We start from the raw sequence: 17,896 nt of genomic DNA, 5'->3' as shown, positions 1-17,896 counted from the left end.
GACAATTTTGAAATAAAGCTTGCAGCACTGCAGACTAAAGGATTTCCTAGCTTACTGACCAGCGCTGGAAAATTGTTGAAACGTGACCAATACGCAACCAGGCTTAACAATTATGTCACAAATTAGCTTACTGCCACATCAAGTTCTACATCAGAAGCAGGGCTGCCTTCAGGACAGACTCTTTATGATAAGCTGGAAAACCTATTTTACATGGAACATGAAATCAATCACTTGTTTGAAATTCCGCTGAACTATTACAAGTATACGGAGGCCGATGAGACACTTATCAAAATACAACAGCATCAGTTACCTCCCCAGGATTGGTGGCAGGCAATGCTGGCCGTTTTGCCCAGGTAATTTCAGTAATGGCCCCTTTTTGTTTATTTTAAAGTCTCGGTCAGCTCTACAGGTCAGCAGCAAGCACTGGTCAGAACAGTCATGGAGCACGCAGAACAGATGGGAGTGGTCACGAAACAATGCGCTGGGACAGCGAGCCCAAAAAACACGGATTTTGAGAGCATGGCCCCAGCCGACTCAAATGAACTCAAAAGTCAACATTTACTGGCAAAAAAGAACAGCTGCTACATTTGTATTTATTTCAGCATTTACTTTCTCATCAACCACTCCTTAGGAGTTGGTGAAGAAGTTATGAGCTATTAACTTCTCATCTAGATATTTTTGTATCCAATTTTTGTATATATACCACCCTCTGCATTGTAAAAAGGGTTGGTTGGTTAATGTACACATAAGAGACTCGCACTGTATGCCTGAATATTTTCTATAATCAAAGACTGCTGAAAAGCTTGGAGGAATGACTGTCTGCACTGTGTTTAATGGTTTGAAGACGTGAATGTGGAATTCTTGCGCTGCTGTATGAATCAATAAGTGTTCCTTATCTCTGTTATTTCCATTTCATATATGCTCAAAACACAGAACGAAGGATTGGTTTAGAATTTGCTTAGCTGCACTCTATGCCCAGTTTCTGTGGTTTGCTAATGTTTTCCTCTTGATCTAGGCATAAATATGAATTCTGTTATGGCTCATGTTTGATCTATTTCACATATGAATGATTGTTATCTAAGAATTCTTAACTGCTCTTAGACAGAACTCATTCATCTTCTTTCTGCTAAACTGTTTGAGAGATTCTTTGTTGCCTCTCATTCCTTAGCCCTCTTTCCATCCCTTTAAGCTTAAATGTTGTTTCATGAGCAGATACCTTGCTCCTCATTCCTTTTGTGACCAAGAAAACGCACCAGCAGTTTTACTCCACGACTCCATGCCCAATGGTTTGAGATTTATCACACTATGCATAGCCTCTCTACTTGCAAGCATCATCCTTCCCACCAAACTTAAACAAAACCCTAAACTGAATAGCTAGCCTAAAATCATCATCAACACAGCTAAATCAGAAAGAGAGAGCCCTCTCGGATTGCAGGTGGGCTAGAACCTGCAACCCAAAGTTGGTCTGTGGTTACCTCGGCCGTATCCTTTCAGGAGCTTAAGGACAACCTGAGTGATAACATAATGGTGACTCCGCTGGGGACCATCCTCAGATAATTTCATAAATCAAGTTGGAAAGCTCTACTGAGAAGGAACCAGACCTTTAAAAAGTTCCTTTCTTGGTTTCTGGAGAGGGACATCAGTTTCCTTCAGAACCATTGTTACAAGTTTAGTTCTGATCTTTGATGGTGGACAGAGATCAGGCACTCCAACGCTGATCATCCACCTGTCGACTCCACATCATCTTCACAATCAAGACTCCACTAGAGGAGCGAACCTGAAAGAGAAATATTCAAAGTTATTGAGTAGTTCTACAGCTAATCAATCCCACTTCAAACTAATAATAGTCAGACAGGATGACCGGGTGTGTTGAAGATGAAGTTGAACAAGCTGTAAATGAATTCAGAAAGTTGTTATCAGAATATGAGCTTGATGAAAATTTTGTTAGACTCTTGTTGATTAAGATCAAAGCAATACAACAACCTCAAATCAAAATGTGTCTTCTCGATTTAGTTGTGGGAGAACATGAAAATGAGATTGAACTTTGGCATTCTCAAATCCAGTCATATGATTTTCATGATCCAATTTTTTTTTTTTCAAAATCTTCCTTCTCCAAGTCATGGGGAAATTGTACTACCTTCTGACTCACAGATTGAGGATAAACATGCTGTCAAGGGAAATATTGAAGTTTTGGCTACAGACTTCGTCACTGACGATGCAGCTGTTTCATTAGACCAAGAAAGCTTAGAAGAAACTCTCCCACATCATGCTTTTGTCGATCCTGTAGCTGAGTACATGGAGGATCCTCTCAATTCACAGTCTTTAGCATATCTTCTCTATGAGGACCAAGTATATTAGAAGTGGTCATTACATGTCACAATTTTGATTATGGGAGCATGGGACCCAGTCATGTTTCTGATTTCACCAACTGTCAGTCAAACAGTTTGTTTCTTTCTACAAGTGCTTAAGTGGTTGCACTGGTTGTTTCATTTTACCTAACCAGCAAACAGATGCTGATTAGGGTAGGTAGGTAGAATTTCAGTTTTTTGTTTGGATAGCAACTTGTTGTAGTTGAAGCCCGAAGTGAAGGCCCTAAGCTCCTCAGGTATGCTATCATATATAAATAAAGCAGCCAGCAAAGAGAAAGTTTTCAGAGTACAAAAATAATTGAAGATTAAGGCAGTCTGACCTGCTGTTCTTGGATTTTCACAAGGAAACGTCATCCTCAAGTGGAGCCACTGTTAGCCTCCTGTTGCAACAGGTTTCATATTTCATGATTGACAGTGGAAGTACAAAAAATGTTCATCTTTTTCTTGCTGCAAAAGTTCCATTTTTGAAGTTTTCTCACTTAAGGGAAAGCCAAACAGCCTAAGCTTGGTTTCCCTAGGTTTAAATTGCTGTTGTAGAATAGAGAAGGAAAATCTGTCCAAACAGTTTAATCTTGGCAGATTAGTAGCTAGGTAGAGAATGAAGGAGCCCAACAGCTTAATCTGGGCCCTTGGAAGCAATACGGGTTGTTTTTGATAGGAAGGCAGTTTAACATAAAAAGCAATCAGAGTTTGCAAGTCTAAGTGCACCCTTCCTGAAGTAACAAAAAATGTTAGATGTATTAGGTTGGGTAGGTAGTATGGGGTTGCAGAAGCAAGAACATCTCATCAGTGGCAGAGGTACCAAAGTAGTGTTTTAATGGCAGAATTCTGGATGCATGTCTAATTTCCCTTCACTCCCCCTCAAAGTCCCTTACTAACATCCCCTTGACGGACCTTGGGATCTGCCCAAGAAGTCCTAATTCCACTTCATTTCTATGAAGCATCAAGGTAAATGTTGGCTTTCTTAAATGAAAAAAAGCCACATTTCTTGTCTAAAATCACTTTTCACATTCATTTACCCCTATGTCTAAGTTTTACTGTTGAAACTTAGCCTTCTGCTCTTCTTTCACCTCATAAAGTCATATTAACTTCTAATTTTACTATATAGCCCCCTAACTACTTCCCTATCCCTATTCAGTACTAAAACTATATAAAATCCCCAAAAATATTAAATAACCCCCCCCCTTGGCACTATAGCCATATGTCTTCTAGTCTGGAAAATAGCAGTCCATTTGGGGCTCCTATTAACCCTCATATCTCCTAACCTTGGAATTAACTTAACCTCTCGTTGGGTTAATAACCTTTACCTAATCCCTCGCTCATCAAAATCTCGTATTTCCCCTCCGCACTCATTGTTCCAAAGTTAATGTTAAATGTTCTATTGAACATTAAGCTAAACATTTAGTCCCCGCGCGCATACAAACCCACATTTCCAATGTTTAAACCCCCGCCGAACCAAATTAATTGAAAAGGGCGTCGCGGGCCCTGTCATTAACGATCCGCCGTATTAACAATCCCGCCAGCCGTTAGATCTGGCCCGCCCAAGATCTACAGTGGGCGGGTCTTTTCTCGTGCCAACAGCCCAAGGGTTAGTGTCCGGGACTTTGGCGATTTTGCCGTCGTACTCCCGCCACGCGTCGCCCTCCCGGGTGTGGCGGAGCCCCCTCCTCCCAAACCGCCCAGGCGCTAAAGCGGTGCGCCATGAAACCGCTTACCGCTCTCCCTTGGTGACGTAAGCGCCACGTCCGCCCTGTGACGTCACCTCCTCGCCTCCGCTACTGTGCCACGTTGCCGCCACCTCATCCCTTTTGTGCCCGCACCCTGCCACCGTGTCACCGCCACGTCAGCATCCCGTCAACTTCCATGTCATCTATCCGTACCCCGGGAACTGCCGATGACGTCATGCTGACGTCATCTCGGAAAAGCGCCAAAAGCGCCCAAATGTCAATTTTTTGCTTAAAGAAGCACGCGAATGACCGTTGTAGTTCATTTCTATTGGTTTATTTGAAGGCTCCGGCTCACTGTTTTATTCATTTTCGCATTCCCAAAGCTTGAAACATCCAGTTGAGCTGCTGCGGCTTGCAATTCGACTTCATAGCCTACCTTTGCACCAGTTCATCCACTCTCGGTGCTGTTTAAACTAGGTATTTGTCAAATCTCCCCTTTTTTTCGCTTCTGTTCTTCATTTTACCCACTGCACATACTATAAGCCTGCAAAGATTCCCCAATTGGCAGCTCTACCGCACTTGAACCTTCATGCAAAACCACTGCAAACCCTTCATTTCAGAAAAAGCCTCGTAAACCTTGTACCCATTTACAATTTCACTGGCTAGTTTTGTTTAAGAGTTCGGCCTCCAGGAAAAATCTTGCGGCAGCTCTGCATTGCCCTATTTTACTCTATCCCGCTGTTTAAATCCATCCACTGACACTGTAATTGTCCTCTGCCCCTTTGCATTGTTCTTCACAGTATATAGCCCCAGAGAATTCACTAAAAAAGGGAAGTTTTCAGCTCAATCATTCAAAAAATTACATAATGGCCACTCCTTCTGCTCTAAACATCACTCCCATAAATCTACCAAGCAAAGAGCTTGAAACAATGGCTCTGGCTGATACAGACTATCTAATTCAGGACCTAGTTGGAAACAGAAATCATTTGCATACCTATTGCCAGCTGAGAAACAGTTTCATAAACAAATCTGACAGGTATGGCATATGGGAGTCCAATCTACCACATTATTTCCTCCCCTCTGTCAACACTTTTCCTGAGATTATTCATCTGTGTGCTGCAAATTATGAGCCAAATCAGAGAGCTGTTATGTCTTCATCTGGGAGCATACTTTTCTACATCACTGCTGACTCCATCAACCAGATGATAAATTTCAAGCAGACTCAGATACTATTGCCCTTCTCCATGAATAACTTGCTGGAAGAAGCCTCTTGGCTCCCTGGCCCCAGGTTTGAAAAAATTGTTAAGACATTTATGAGGCCAGATTGCCAACCTAAGGAGCCACCTCCATTGCCATACGACCATTTCAATGAGGTGGGCAAGTTACTTATAGACATGATATCTTATGTGTTGGGTTTCACAACAAGTGAGCATGTGGATGAGACAATGTTGGTTATATTGTCTTCATTTAGCCAAGGACAGCCTCCTGCTGTCAAGTATGATTATGCCAGGTTCATAGCAAATAAAATCCATGACCAGCTCCTTAACCTAGATAGGTAGGGAGTTTTCAAATATTCTTCATACATCTATCATCTACTCATGTATTATCAATATGAAATCTTCCAATGTCCCATAAAAAAGTTAGATTCAAAGGGAGAAAGAAGATTTGTTGTCTTCTGGTCATCTGTTTTCCATCAAGTCCAGCATTCTCCTTACTCATTCTGTGAGTTCATTGACCAGTTTGTATATCCAGCCTCCTGCCCATTAATGAAAGCTCCACCTCCCAGAATAACTTATGAAATGCAGAAGTTATTACAGCTTTCTAAGATCTACAAAGTAGGTGACTGGTACCTATATCAGGACCACACTGTGATTAGAATCTATGGCTACGAGCTTTGTCCTTACAGGCTCCCAAGATATGTGCCAATGACGCTGTTTGCCTTGGAATACTACAGGCAGATTATAAATTCAGATCTGACTCATTTCCACAGCACTAAGAAGAGGACTCAACTGAAATTCAAAGACCACTTAGGCCCCTTCATCATGAACAAAAAGGAAGGTTGGCAAGATGCTGACCTAATATTGAAGGATCAACTTAAGTTGAAAAGAATTTTCTGGTGGATCCCTTATGACCCGCTTGGCTTTATTAACGCCAGAAGGGTCAAATATAGATTGACACCATATGACCACTGCAAAAACCCACACATCGAAAAATATGCTAATCAAGATGCATGGGCACAAGGAACTTTAGTTGAGGAATTCACTCAAGAGGAAATTTTGGAGCAAACTGCCAAAGATCTTGAAAAGACTCTTGACTTGGATTCTGCTGACCAGGTAAATTTCAAGCTGCCTTACCAAATTGGAGAGAGCACTACAAAGCAGTCAGGGAGAGTCGGCCTCCCAGCCACCTCAGACAGTTCCAACTGTTGTTGCTGTTCCTCCAACACAAGCAACAGTGACCCCTCCAATTATTCCAGCAACTACAACAGCTACAGATGCTACAACGGAAACAACAACAGTACCTGAAGCAAGCATGAGCATGGATGAATTGACTAAAGCAGTCAATGAGATGAAGCTTCAGGCAACAGAAATAAAGGAGGCCAAAGAAAAGCTGGCCAAACTGGAAGAAAAATATGACAAGTCCAAAATGACAGTGGCTGAGCAGACAAGAGAAATTAAGGCCCTGAAGGACAAAGTTAAAACATTGGAGAAAGAGCTGTCATTGGATAAGACCTTGGCTGAAATAAAGAAAATTTTGTGGGCCAAAATTAATCAGTCAATTACCAGCCAATGGAGGTCAATCCAGGCAATGTATGAACAGGTAGAACTACTTGGTCGTGCTCAGTTTGAAACTCAGAGAACCAAGGCAGCATTGGGAAACATGCCCGAGCAGGCCAATAGAATGATCAATTTTCTAAATCATCAGACCAAGGAAGAGCTGGCAGCGCTGCATATCATGAACAGAACAGAGGCCATATTGACAGTAAAGAGGGTGCTCGCATTGAGAAGCTTTGTACAAACTCTGGAGGTGAGATGTCGAGAAATATAAAGGGACGTGGACAATTTTGAAATAAAGCTTGCAGCACTGCAGACTAAAGGATTTCCCATCCTACTGACCAGCGCTGGAAAATTGTTGACACGTGACCAATACGCAACCAGGCTTAACAATTATGTCACAAATCAGCTTACTGCCGCATCAAGTTCTACATCAGAAGCAGGGCCGCCTTCAGGACAGACTCTTTATGATAAGCTGGAAAACCTATTTTACATGGAACATGAAATCAATCACTTGTTTGAAATGCCACCCAACTATTACAAGTATATGGAGGCCGATGAGACACTTATCAAAATACAACAACATCAGTTACCTCCCTAGGATTGGTGGCAGGCAATGCTGGCCGTTTTTCCCAGGTAATTTCAGTAATGGCCCCTTTTTGTTTATTTTAAAATCTCGGTTAGCTCTACAGGTCAGCAGCAAGCACCGGTCAGAACAGTCAAGGAGCACGCAGAACAGATGGGAGTAGTCACGAAACAATGCGCTGGGACAGCGAGCCCAAAAAGCGCGGATTTTGAGAGCACGGCGCCAGCCGACTCAAATGAACTCAAAAGTCAACATTTACTGGCAGAAAAGAACAACTGTTACATTTGTATTTATTTCAGCATTTACTTTCTCATCAACCGCTCCTTAGGAGTTGGTGAAGAAGTTATGAGCTATTAACTTCTCATCTAGATATTTTTGTATCCAATTTTTGTATATATACCACCCTCCGCATTGTAAAAAGGGCTGGTTGGTTAATGTACACATAAGGGACTCGCACTGTATGCCTGAATATTTTCTATAATCAAAGACTGCTGAAAAGCTTGGAGGAATGACTGTCTGCACTGTGTTTAATGGTTTTAATACGTGAATGTGGAATTCTTGCGCTGTTGTATGAATCAATAAGTGTTCCTTATCTTTGTTATTTCCATTTCATATATGCTCAAAACATAGAACGAAGGATTGGTTTAGAATTTGCTTAGCTGCACTCTATGCCCAGTTTTTGTGGTTTGTTAATGTTTTCCTCTTGATCTAGGCATAAATATGAATTCTGTTATGGCTCATGTTTGATCTATTTCACATATGAATGATTGTTATCCAAGAATTCTTAACTGCTCTTAGACAGAACTCATTCATCTTCTTTCTGCTAAACTGTTTGAGAGATTCTTTGTTGCCTCTCATTCCTTAGACCTCTTTCCATCCCTTTAAGCTTAAATGTTGTTTCATGAGCAGCTACCTTGCTCCTCATTCCTCTTATGACCAAGAAAACGTACCAGCAGTTTTACTCCACGACTACATGCCCAATGGTTTGAGATTTATCACACTATGCATAGCCTCTCTACTTGCAAGCATCATCCTTCCCACCAAACTTAAACAAAACCCTGAACTCAATAGCTAGCCTAAAATCATCATCAAAAAAGCTAAATTAGAAAGAGAGAGCCCTCTCTGATTACAGGTGGGCTAGAACCTGCAGTCCAAAGTTGGTCTGTGGTTACCTCGGCCGTATCCTTTTAGGAGCTTAAGGACAACCTGAGTGATAACATGCAACATCTAACATAATTGAAGCATTGCAAATAGTTGTCAACCAATAGAAAGAATTTAAAAGATAGTCACAGATTGGATTTCAAAAACTGCTAGTGGAGATAACTTGCAAGAACACAAGGAAAAGATGGCTCATTAAAAGAACTGTAAAAAAGGAGAATGTTGTGCAGTCGAATATAGATTACTAACTTAAGGAGAATCACAGAGATACATAGGAACTCTGATTTGAAGAAAGATAGTGAGAAAGACAATTTCAGTGGCATTTTCTCTTGATTTAGACTATGAAAGCGTCTTAATTATGACTGTGGAGACAACAGAATACCATGTAGAATCGTAAAAATTTGGACTTGGAAATTTGGTGTATGGCTATTTGGAGTCTATTTGGAAGCATTGAAGGGGAGCATATTTAAGCATTGTTGAAACCATGATGAAGAAGTTCTGAGACATGAAGAGGGGATAATGTGCTAGCTGATGATAAGGCAACAATATTTCTATCTTGAACAAAAATAAGAGCACCATGACAGGGGGAGTAACATACCCATGAAGATCTACTATTCATGTAGAAGAGAAGTAGCTTGACAAGGGGAGTACTTGGACACCCTGTTTTCCATTGATGTCAAAGGGGGAGAGAATGTTGAAAGGGAAATGACAAAGGGGGAGATTGTTAATCAAGGTTTTCATTGATGTCAATATGGCAGTGTTTGTGATGGAAAATTCTTGTGATACATGATGTTTCCCATTGATGCCCATTGATCATAATGTTGCCCATGAAGGACCCAAGTATTGAATACAACATATGAATTGAATATATATATATATATATACAGACAGAGTAGAAGCAGTGAACCCAAGGAACATCCCAAGGAGGAAAGGTATTGACATTTGAGGAAAGACATCAGAAGCCATCGAAAAGACATTGGATGCCATTGGAAGTCAGAATCGGAGCAAGAGAAGCATATCGAAGCAAGAGAAACATGTCAAAGCAAGAGCAGCCATTGAAAATCACAGAGAAGCCACATGAAAGCCAAAGAGTAGAAGAAAACAACGGATGAATCATATTGGAAATATCACATTTAACATATCACATATGCCCAAGAAGAACCGAAAGGAAGAAAACACCGGAGGAGAATTGTAGCACAGGAGCATAAATAGAGTTATCAGAGAAATCATATCGACAGTATATAATATCGACATTTTCTATTATATGCCACTGCTCAAAACACGTCAATTGCGATATATAATATGGACCCAAATTATTTATAGTAACAAATCTATTGAAATATATTGCATCCGTTGCATCACAAACTTTAAAGCCTTGCCACCGCTCAAAACCCCTAACTACGATATGAGTTACGGACCCTATGGACCATTATAATACACCTTTATGAAATATCACATCCGCTGTATTGGAATTTTCATATCACAAGTCTTAAAGGATGTCCCGTTAAAACACCAATTGCGATATTACTGTAGACCCGACTGCTCCACTATAATATGACTCAATATGATATCGCATCCATTGAATCACACGTTTCAAAGAAATGTCAAACCACCGATTGCGATAAGGGTGTGGACCCAACATATTTCCGATTGTGATAGACCCAAAGGATCGGCGATTGCGATAGAGTTGTGGACCCTACGGGCTAAACGAAAACAATTTATTATATACCGCATCTACTCTGTCGGCAATAGGGGAATCGACTATGTTACGAGCAGACCTCTGGGAAGTTTTGATTGCAATTAAGGTGATGATGTGGTAGGTGGGACCACCCATTATATGCTTTTAGCTATGTTGATATGTGATTTTCGTAAAATAAATAAGTTTATGATAAAAGTAACATAAAGGTCCCTCCAATATATTTTAATATACAAATCGGCCTCCCTCCAATAAACATGTCTTTCGGTCATTGGTGAAACTCGTAAAAAAATGAGTTAAAAGGCTTCACTCCAAGCAAGGATCTCGGAGCATCAATTACAGAGAAGGAGGACAGATTACAACTTGTGAACTTGAAGAAATAGAAGAAGGAAGCCAAAGGTCTAGCGAAAGAAGAAGGAAACCGAAGGTCGAGGATTCTATTGACTGGGTTGTTTATTGAAAGGCTTAGACCTATAATAAATCTATAGAAGCGAAACCTGCAATCTGTTAAAAAGACTATATAGAAAGGGTTGGTTTAATTAAATACACAACCTGAAGCCACAACAATCACTCCTTTGAAGGAATTACTTCTGAAGCACCACTCCTGATGGAGTTACCACAACAGTAAGAATAGAGGATTGAAACAAAGAGCTATTTTGTAAAGACATTGAGGCCTAGCGTAGATATCTTGTTGAAAAACATGAGTAGATCCTGGAGACTTTATTGAAGATCATGATGCATTTTTGCGATCATCATGAGGTAAACTTTGCAGACTCTATTGAACAGTATGAAGAGTTGTGAAGAATCCTTCATATTAAGACAGGTTGTCATTTATGATGTAGTATGGAAGCTACAGTGAAGCTATAGGTTGATAGAGCTCAATGAAGAGGATTTTGGGAGCAGTGAATTATGATCAAACATATCTAGACAAAGCATAAATAGTGGGTTGGAGCCTAGAGGATTGGTGTGATGGGCCTCTAAATTAGACATAAATTAAGGTCCATGCCTCTAATTTAAAACATAAATTAAGGCCTTTGACCATCCTTCAACACATTAAACCTCTCTTTTTTCATTAGATAATTCATTTTAAGTTTAATACATTCATTAGGAAGGTTTATGAATAATTGAATATTTGGGCCTAATATTATTTATTTTTGTGGAATATTATGAGAATATTGGGAAAATTATGAAGAGTTGGAGGAGGAGATAATTTAGGGACTTGTTCCCTACTACTGGAGGATCAATAATAAATAATAATTCAACAAGATATTATGGAATTATCGCACAAATTGCGGAACTCCAATGATTGAGAAAATCTAGGAATGTGTTCCACTAATCAAGGGAGCAGATCCACCAATCAAGGGATCATATACGCTAATCAAGGGATTTCGGTGGCGAAAGCTTCCTCCATCCATGGGGAATGATTCTTAATCATTTTGTATAAGTACCAAGTCGAATTTTCCTCTAGGGAATAATTGAGAAAATCTAGGAATGTGTTCCCTGCCATTTAATGCAAATTCCTAGTATTGGGGACTAGATCCACTAATCAAGGGATTTTGGTGGGGAAAACTTCCTCCATTCATGGGGAATGATTCATAATAATTTTGTATAAGTACCAAGTTTAAGTTTCCTCTAGGGGAGAGATTTTCATTAGTGTTATTGTGGAGAGAGCTTGTATTCTTGTAGCTCCATTGTATTTTCTTGTAGGGATGTAAATTTATTGATTAAAATAATGAAGATTGGTGTCATGTTCAGCTTCTAAATCTTGTTCTCCTCCATAGGTTTTTGAGTTTCCTTGGTCTTGGCCATCCTAGGAACCTCAAAGCCCTTTTGTATCATCTTCTTTACGTCTTTTCATTTCTTATTCACATGCATCTCTTGTTTTTATTTCTTTCTATTTCTGCATTTAGAGTTAATTATTCTTGTTGTAGGATTGAGTTAACTGGTTGATGTTGTTAGGATATTACGACACATAGGAAATAGTTAAGTATAACTTGGTCTAATGTAGAGTTAGATAAAGGGTGTTTCTTTACTATGTACTTTTGTAACTTACAATCCGACGGTCATGATATGTAGTGATCCGCCGGTTCATTCTCTCCTCGGTATTGCCGACACTTGATCCGTGGCTTAACACCCGATTGGTCCATGATCTATATTTAAAGAGCATGGAGGGTCATTTGTAGGGTAATCATTCATGACAGAAGCTTATGTAAATTTTCATTTTTTATTAATAAATTGCCTAAATTGGTCGCGTTGGCTCAGGCCATGGACTGTTTCCCTCTTTGAAGGTTTTAACCACGTCAACAATACTGGTGTATTGATCTGTGATTTTTTTGTGAGCGGTGTCCTATGATGTTCTATCTGAGGAAATTACCCTGTAAATTCCTACATGGTATTAGAGTTATTTGAGGGCCGCATCCATTGGTGATCCAAATCTGAAGCCGGTAGAACTGCATTTGACTCTGGTTTCCTAGATCTATTGTTTCTGATTGCTTTCGGGCTGAGGGGTCTGCTCTATTTTGTTAGGAGCAACTGTTCCAAGGAGGAACCCCTTTCGTTTCATGCAAAAAGGTTTTTGGTATCCCTAGCTATGTCATTTTTAACATCTGGAGGTATACAATGCTTATTTGCAATTTCTATTTATTTTCTCTCTGTATATTTCAGTTTATTTAGTTCTTTGTTATTTTTATTACCGGATTTATACCTTTCATTTTTGTGTATGCTCTTTGTCCCACGACTCTATGTGATCTGGTCAAATCAGAAACATAAAGGAAGGATTTTTCTCATGCGTATGCTCTTTTCTGCCACGCCTTAGTGTGATCTCGGAAAATCAGAAACATTGAGGAAAATATTTAGTTTCCAACTAAAGCTAACTTCAAGCCGTAAGGTTTGTTTTTTTGTATGTCCATGTTGGGTTCTGTGTTTTTTGTTTTGTAGGGAAAGAAGAGCTTTCTCAAGTAAGCACATAGCCCAAAGCTTCAGTGACTAAAAAAAAAAAAAAAAAACCCTTCCTCTTTTCCAAAAATTACTAAACTTTTAATCTAGCTCACTTGGTCCAAAGCTACTTTATGAGAGTAGAGGTCTTGAGTTCAATTCTTCTTTTTGTTGAGCTAATTAGATTAAGTTTGGAAAGGGGGTGGATTTTTTTTAATATAACATTATCATTCATTTCCACACATTCCCGCACTTCGTCGGCACCTTCATCAACTTTTCTTAAAAAAGCCATAACTTCTTCATCTGGAAGTCGTTTTTAGAGCTGTTTTTTTTTAACCAGCCTAATTTTTTGAGATATTTCCATTAGAACACTTAGTTTCATCATCTATAGCTTCAGTTTCTATTAAAATTGAAAGTCCATGCCAAGTTATTCTTGAGAGCACCAACTACTTCCAATGGTGGTCCTACATTGTGTATTTACTTAGAAGTAAAGGTCTTTACAGAATAGCCTCAGGCCAAGAAACCAAACTGAAAGATGAAGATAAGGTAGCCAAATGGGAAAATAGGCAAGATCAAGCACGTGGGTTGATAGGGATGTCTATTTCTCTAGACCTTAGATTCCATATCGCAGAAATTTATACTCCTAATGAAGCAATGAAATAGATCACTAAATTTTTTGGAATTAAAAATGAACTTAGAGCCCATCAACTCGAAAATGAGTTGCTTACATTGGACCCCAATAATTTTTCTTCCATTGAAGATTTTCTGTCCAAGTTCAAGACCCTTAGACTTCTCTTGGAAGGTGTTAAGGTTAAGAAAGAAGATGGTAACCTTCTCTATTCCATTCTTACTAAGTTGGGACCAGCCTACTTTATGTTTGTTTCCACCTTCCATTCTACAAGAGAAGCCTTCATTTCTCAAGGACAAGCCTACAAGTCCCCTTCATTTGATTCCTTTTGTGATTCTTTAATAAGAGAACAAGAAAAAATCTTACACCTTGGTCTTCTTAATCTTGGAAACTCTTCAAAGAAAGCCTTAGCTACCCAGCAGCAACCAAATTCAAAGAATCCTAAGAAGCCATTTCCTAAAAAGAATGGTCCTAAACCGAACAAGGGTCCTAAGCAATTTCAGCCTCAAAATGACAAATAATTTCAGCAAAATGATAAGGCAAATAAAAACAAAGGGAAAAATACTGATAGACATTGCCACTTTTGTAATCGAGATGGCCACTTAGAATCCAAATGCTTTAAGAAGATGGAAGCCTTGGAAGAAGCAATGAAGAAGCATAACATCCATTTGGAGCACTCTTCAACTTCAACTTCATCTTCATGAATAACACTTTCTGCATGTTCTTGTCAAACATCTCGGTCTGGATATGCACTAAATGTATATTCTTCTTCTAATTCTCATGAGTGGCTCATTGATTCTGGTGTTTCTTATCACATGAACAAAAACAAAGCCATGTTTTCTTCTTTAAATTATTGTAGCACCAAAAATATATATGTTGGTGATGATAGATCTATTAGTATTGTAGGAACTGGAACTGTTCATCTAGACAATGGTCAATTTGATGATGTAATATGTGTTCCAACCTTATCCTGCAACCTTCTATCTGTATATCTGATAACTCATTCAGGTGAAGGTAAAATCGTTGAATTTTCACCTCACAATGTTGTAATTAAGGACCTAAGAGATCCTAGACAGATTTTAGCTACTGGCATTGCTGATGATTCTACAAGGTTGTATAAGTTTAACAACTTTGGGTCATCAAATCTTCCCTCAGTATTTGTTGCTCATAATGATGAAGTGAGAAAACTTTGGCATGAGCAATTTGGTCACTTAAAATATCGCTCCCTTCAGAATCTATGCAAAGAAAATATGGTGATAGGTCTTCCAATGGTATCTTGTAGAGATGGTGTTTGTTTCGGATGTGTATTCGGAAAACATCAAATGGGTTTATAGAACCAAGTATGGACCAGATGGGAAAGTTGATAAACATAAAACTCGTCTTGTTGCTAAGGGTTTTTCACAAGTTGAAGGCATTGACTATACTGAAACCTTCTCCCCTGTTGCCAAAATGAACTCTATCTGCCTTGTTCTTTCCCTTGCCGCCTCTTTCAAATGGGATGTCCATCAGATGGATGTTAAATCTGCCTTCTTGCATGGGGACTTGCATGAAGAAATCTATATGGAACAACCTACTAGCTTTATAAAAAAAAACTCCAGCCTTATATGTCAGCCTAAGAAATCACTTTATGGTCTCAAGAAAGCTCCTCAGGCTTGGTATGCCAAAATGGATAGCTTTCTTTTAGAAACTGGATTTTCTAGGTGTCATTCTGACAATACTATCTACACCAAGAAAGTGGGCAAGTCTCTTATCATTCTTGTTCTTTATGTTGATGATCTTATCCTCACTGGTAGTGATCCCAACCTTATAAACCATGTGAAGTCCAGCCTTAAAAAGAAGTTTGAAATGACAGACTTAGGACACTTGCATTATTTTCTTGGTCTTCATGTCTTGTAATCCAAGGAAGGTATTTCTTTTTTCCAGTCCAAGTATGCATGTGATCTTCTACGCCATTTTCAGATGGAAGACTGTAAGCCAGCCCCTTCCCCCTTTCAGTCTGGAGCTAAACTTTCAGTCACTTGTACTTCCCCTAAAGTGGATGCTACCTTATACCATCAACTTGTAGGAAAACTTTTGTATTTGACCCATACTTGTCCTGACCTTTCCTTTGTTGCTTGCCTTATTGCTCAGTTTATGAAAAACCCACATGAAATTCATTGGAAAGTAGCTAAAAGAATACTTCGTTATGTTCGAGGTACAGTCCATTTTGGGATCCATGACAGTGCATAAGAATCTCCTCTATTGGTTGGTTTCACTGATTCTGATTGAGCTGGTGACCCTGATGATCGGAAGTCTACTGCAGGTTATGTGTTCACTCTTGGTTCAGGACCTATTACATGGGCTTGCAAGAAACAAAGTGCCATTTCCCTTTCTTCAGTAGAAACAAAGTATTGTCGTGTTGTAGAAGCTAGTAAGGAATCCCTGTGGCTTCGTCAGATCCTATTAGAGTTTGGCTTTCAGCAACAACATCCAACTACACTTTGGTGTGATAATCAAAGTGCCATTCAACTATGCAAATATCCAGTCCAACATCAGTGTAGCAAACACATTGAATTACACATGCACTTCATCAGAAAGCTCATTCATGACCATGTTCTTGAAGTGCAATATTGTTCAACAGATGATCAAGTTGCAAACATCTTTACAAAGGCTCTCACAAAGGCGAAGTTTACTAAACTTCGATTTATGGTTGGAGTTCAGGAAGTTGTCACTAAGGGGGGATAGGATCTAATGCCTCCTTCCTTCTCCTATTGTGTCATATTTGTACATCCTTCAATCCTATCCCAAGTTGTTCTTAAGGGGGGATGTTAGGATATTACGACACATAGGAAATAGTTAAGTATAACTTGTTCTAGTGTAGAGTTAGGTAAAGTGTGTTTCTTTACTATGTAGTTTTGTAACTTACAATCCGACAGTCATGATATGTAGTGATTTGACGGTTCATTCTCTCCTCGGTATTACTGACACTTGATCCGTGGCTTAACACCCGATTGGTCCATGATCTCTTTTTAAAGAGCATGGAGGGTATTTTGTAGGGTAACCGTTCATGAGAGAAGATTATGTAAATTTTCATTCTTTTATTAATAAATTTCCTGAAGTGGCTGCATTGGCTCAAGCCATGGACTGTTTCCCTCTTTGAGGGTTTTAACCATGTTAACAATACTGGTGTATTGATATGTGATCTGTTCGTGAGCGGTGTCCTTTGGTGTTCTATCTGAGGAACTTACCCTGTAAATTCCTATAGATGTAAGTTCTTTTGTAGGATCAAAAACATTATTTCATCCTTGGAAAAGCTTTGGAAGTTCATATGAATCATTGAGTTGCTTGGATTAGTCTTATTATTCCCAAATCTAGATGTTGGCCGCCTTTTTAGCAAAGAACAATAAATTTATGCTATTTTTTAGAGCATGCTAACGAGCTTCAATCGAATTGATTCCACTTGCATTAGATCACAAAAATATTCTAGTTCATAACAAAAATTACCCCATTTCATTTTCACTTGATTTTGTTAGGCATTTCTCAGAGGTTACAAGCTCACTAGTTCTTGAATTTCTAGATTTTCTACTAGTAATGTTTTTTATTTTTTTAGAATGGATTAGCATAGGTCTTTTTGAGTGATTCCACTTGAAATAGGTACCTAAGACACCCAATTTAATAACAAAATTTTTCCCATCAAATTTGGATTTAATTTGCTTTTTCATTAAACCCTCACCAATTTCATCATTTCACAAGATTTTTGAGAGAATCCATCCATCTCCTGACTTTGGTTTTGAGTTCTAAGTGATCCTAGGAATTTTCCCACTCCATTCCACCCATCACACACCTTTCCTAGGCCTCCCATCACCTCCAACACCTCACATTTTCTCTCGGTTGTATCCTGTAGGTTTCATGTAATTCCTACAAGATCATCCTGTAGGTTTCTAGTACATCATGTAGGTTTTCTTGAAATGGCCTGTTTTGAGGCCCAATAGATGGAAAGCCTCTAGGGAAGTCACCAAAAGCCTCCCAGGGGTCCTCCACACCATCCAACCATCTCATAGCCCTTCCATCCATCCTCAAACATCCTTAATTCACCTGCCACATC

The sequence above is a fragment of the Pinus tabuliformis genome, chromosome 2_2, assembly GCF_031772625.1.
Source record: "Pinus tabuliformis cultivar Carrire ecotype Pingquan chromosome 2_2, CPIR1, whole genome shotgun sequence".
Lineage (NCBI taxonomy): Eukaryota > Viridiplantae > Streptophyta > Pinopsida > Pinales > Pinaceae > Pinus > Pinus tabuliformis.
This window is presented reverse-complemented; position numbering follows the sequence as displayed.